Genomic DNA, 4,385 nt, shown 5'->3' on the forward strand with positions numbered 1-4,385 from the left:
CCTTCACGCCTTGGAGCTGATTTTCGATCGCTAACAATTGTGCTCGAGCAGCCTCTTTCTCTGAGGCAAGGCAGTCCATCTTTTGCATCCACACTGTAGTCTCCGCCATTACCTCATCTAGCTCTCCTCGGAGTTGCACGATCGTTTCGTGTATGTCACGACCCAAGTTCGCCCTCCGTAAACTGTCGTGACGGCACCTAGTCTCTACGACTAAGTAAGCCTAACAAATTGCGAAAACAGAAAACAACAGAATAAAACTAGCCAAAACTATAGAAAGCTATCAAAATGAAACATTTAAGATGCCGCTCGGCATATACAATACAACTCTCAACTGGAACTACATTTCCCAAAACCCGAAATCTCATGAAATCACAAGTTTTTGAATGTCTACAAGTATCTAACTCCAGAGTGTCTAAACAAAAGAAAATACAGAAGGTCTAATACTTAAAGAGAGAATAGAAAGTGACTCCTCGGTCTGCGGACGCGACAGATATACCTCGATGTTTCTGGGAAAATCGCCTCACCTCAAGGGTGATAAGACTGAGTGGAAGTACCTGGATCTGCACATGAAAAACATGCGTAGAAAGGGCATGAGTACACCACAGTGGTACTCAGTAAGTGTCAAGCCTAACCTCGGCCGGGTAGTGACGAGGAAAGTCAGGGCCCTACTGAGGTTAAATAAAGTACAAGGTATAAAAGTATAGAATAGGACAGTATAATTAAGTACTACAGTAAGAAGTAACACAAGATAGAAAGAACAACAACAATTATAACAGAGACAAGATAATCACAAAAAGAAATACAGCTCAACACAGAGATAAAAACCGGGGATCTCTCGGTATCCCGAGGATCTCTTAGTATCCTCAATATGTGTGCCGGGGATCTCTCAGTATCCCGAGGATCTCTTAGTATCCTCAATATATATTTTGGGGATCTCTCAGTATCCCAAGGATCTTTTAGTATCCTCAATATGTGCTGTGGATCTCTTGGTATCCCGCACTACAGTCCAAATCAATATATATATATGTGCAGGGGATCTCCCGGGATACCGTCCCGTAGTCCCAAAGTAAACACGCAGCAACAGCACGAAGAATACTCAATTAAGTTCAATTTCACTCCAAGATAAAACAGGTATTTCTAACCTAGCATGCTTCACATAGTTCAAATAAGGCAGTTTGAGCAAATAAAGCAATTAGACATGATTCCCTAAGCTAACAGCAAGCTTAATTACAAGTAGAATAAACAGGGAGGGAAAACAATTAAAGTTACTTAATGAAAATAGGATTTCCAACAATTAGCACAAGTACGCACTCGTCACCTCACGTACAAGCCATTTCAAATATCAACAATACCAAATCCTAAGGGGAGTTTCCCCCACACAAGGTTAGGCAAGCCACTTACCTCGAACCAGCTCAAAATCAACCCGAAACCACACTCTTGCCACGAGTACTCGACTCCAAATGGCCCAAATCTATTCAATTCAATTGCATAATGTAAATATAACTTCAAGTAACTGATTCTACAAATAAATTCTAAGCTAATACGCGAAATTAGGTAAAATGACCAAAATGTCCCTCGGGCCCACGTCTCGGAATCGGGTAAAATTTACATTTTCAGAATCCTCATACTCTCACGAGTCCATATATATAGAAATTACTCCAATCCGACATCAAAATCGGGATTCAAACTCAAATATTAGGTCTAGGAACTTTTCCAACCTTTCTCCAATTTTTCCACCCCAAATTCGAATTTAAAGGATGAATTTAAACATAGATTCGTGGAAATTAATCAAAACCGAGTAAGAATTACTTACCCAAAACACCCAGGTGAAAATCTCTCTCAAAATCGCCAATCTCGAGCTCCCAAATCAATTTTCCAAGTTTTGAAACTAAACCCTCGATTCTGCCCCTTTTCTGCCCAGTGAAACCACATCTGCGGCTCTGGGACCGCACCTGCGGTCCCGCTTCTGCGAAGACCAGGTCGCTTCTGCGATTCATTAAACAAGGATTTTCCGCACCTGCGATTGCCCATCCGCAGATGCGGTGCCGCTTCTGTGGTGCCTTGACCGCATCTGCAGCCGAACCCCATTTCACCTCAAACCGCATCTGCGGTGCTTCAACCGCTTCTGCGGGCTCGCACCTGCGGTCCCGAAGCCGCAGGTGCGATTATGAAAGCAGACTCAGCAGCTTCAGCTGTAAACTGTCAACTCCAAACTTCCCGTTAACCATCCGAAATCATCCTGAGGCCCCCGGGACCTCAACCAAAAGCACGAACAAGTCACATACCACTATCCAAACTTATACCAATCCTTAAAACACATAAAACAACATCGAAACATCGAATTGACCACGGATTTAAGCCTAAGAACTCCAAAAACTCTCAATTTACGCTGTCGATCAAAAAGTCTATCAAACCTCGTCCGAATGACCTGAAATTTTGCACACACGTCACATTCAGCACTACGGAGCTACTCCAACTTCCGGAATTCCATTCCGACCCTTAGATCAAAATCTCACTATCGAACCGAAAACTTCCGATAATTTAACTTTCATCATTTCAAGCCTAAATTAGCCACGGACCTCCAAAACACAATCCGAACACGCCTCTAAGCCCGAAATCACCCAACAGAGCTAGCGGAACCAACGGAATTCCATTCCGAGGCTGTCTTCATACTGTTCCGACTACGGTCCAAATTCTACAACTTAAACTCTCATTTAGGGACTAAGTGTCCCAAAACTCTCCGAAACTCAAAACCAAACATCCCGGCGAATCAAAATAGCAGAAACAAATACGGGGAAAGCAGTTAATAGGGGATCGGGGCGTTAATTCTTAAAACGACCGGCCGGATTGTTACAGTGTAGCCGCTGGACTTGCGAGATCGAATCATTAGCCGTCACTCCCAAACTGAGGCCATAAGTGTCTAAGACTTTATTTACCTGCTCGGTCAGTTCGCTTTGCTCTTTCTGGGCCATGGCCAGCTCATCTCGGAGGCCTTTGATTTCTTTTTCTTTTTGCTCACCGAGAAGCCTGAGAGCATTTTTCTCCTCGGTAAGCCCTTGAATTTCAGCCTCATATCGGCTCAACTCTCTTCGAGACTTGAATAAAGCCTCATGATGAAGTACCGAGGCCTACACAAATAGAAGAAGAAAAAATTAGGCAAGGAAAGAAAAATACAAGCATAGAGACCGACGTTAACAAAGAAAGTTAGGGCTTACCCGATTCAAAGCTTGTTGGGCCTCATTAAAGAGACATGGTGCTCCCACCTCGTCTATTAAGGCTTGATCTTCCTCTGTGACCTGACCCTGAAGGTAACTGGCCACCCCTAAGGAGGCGACAAAAACTCGTGCATCCTCCGGGACCATAATAATAACAATCCGTTTGCACTTGGGATCAGCACTGGGGGCTGGAATTGGCTGATCAATCTGAAGCTCGAGGAAGATTCACCCAAGATCCTCCTCGGTACACTCAAGTCATTTATGCCAACGACATCGTCGACCCCGGCAAAACAACTTTGGAAAAGGTTCTCCCCTCCGAGGGCGCCTTCCATCTGAGGGGCCTTCATGGCCTGAGCCTCCCGAACTTCCCCTTCCGATAATGAAGGAAGCGGCGGGGAGTCTACGATTTCTATTGCTCCCAAGTGAGTCACTTGGGGCGTTCTCTTCATTTCGAAGGGCCTCGGAGCCGGCCCCTTTGGACATACCCGCCGACTGCTCATCTCGGCAGGAGGCATCTTCGTTCTCCAACGACTCAGAGACTTTGCCCGGGCCCTCTAACAAAACCTCCTTGGTTCGAGGATGAATTTCTCCAACCCTCACCGACTCAGAAGCTTTTGGGTCCTCGGTGTTCCTCTTCACTCGGGCCAATAGCTCGGAGCCGTCGTCCTCGTTTTCTTCTTCTTCCTCTCTTAGCTGCTGAACTACCTCCGCAGGCAAGGCGGTGAAGTATTTCTTCGGCTTATGAGCCTTACTTTTCTTGGGCTTTGGGTCCTCGGAGGTCGAGGCCCTTTTCCTCTTGTAATCCTTTGCCGGTTTCGAGGCCGGGGGCGAAACCTCTTCCTCCCCGGACGGGGGCCTCATGACAGTAATTTCTCCAAGGCCTCTATGAAAGGAAATCAAGTGAGTATGAAAAGAAACATTTCAGCAAAAATTATCAAATACATGAGAGGGGGCTTACCATGATTTTTGGCCTCTCATCGGCCCCTAGCCAAATCACGCCATGAGCGCTCAGCATACGAAGAGGTCGAAGCCAGGTTCCGAACACAGCTCTCAAGGTTAAGAATTGCACCAGGTACCCAAGAGACCGCTACATCATAGAAAGGGATGTCAATGAGAAGAAGCAAAGGAAACAAAACAATAAATGAAAGCTATAGGTGGGATTGTACTTAC

Source organism: Nicotiana attenuata, unplaced genomic scaffold (assembly GCF_001879085.1).
Source record: "Nicotiana attenuata strain UT unplaced genomic scaffold, NIATTr2, whole genome shotgun sequence".
Taxonomy (NCBI): Eukaryota; Viridiplantae; Streptophyta; class Magnoliopsida; order Solanales; family Solanaceae; genus Nicotiana; species Nicotiana attenuata.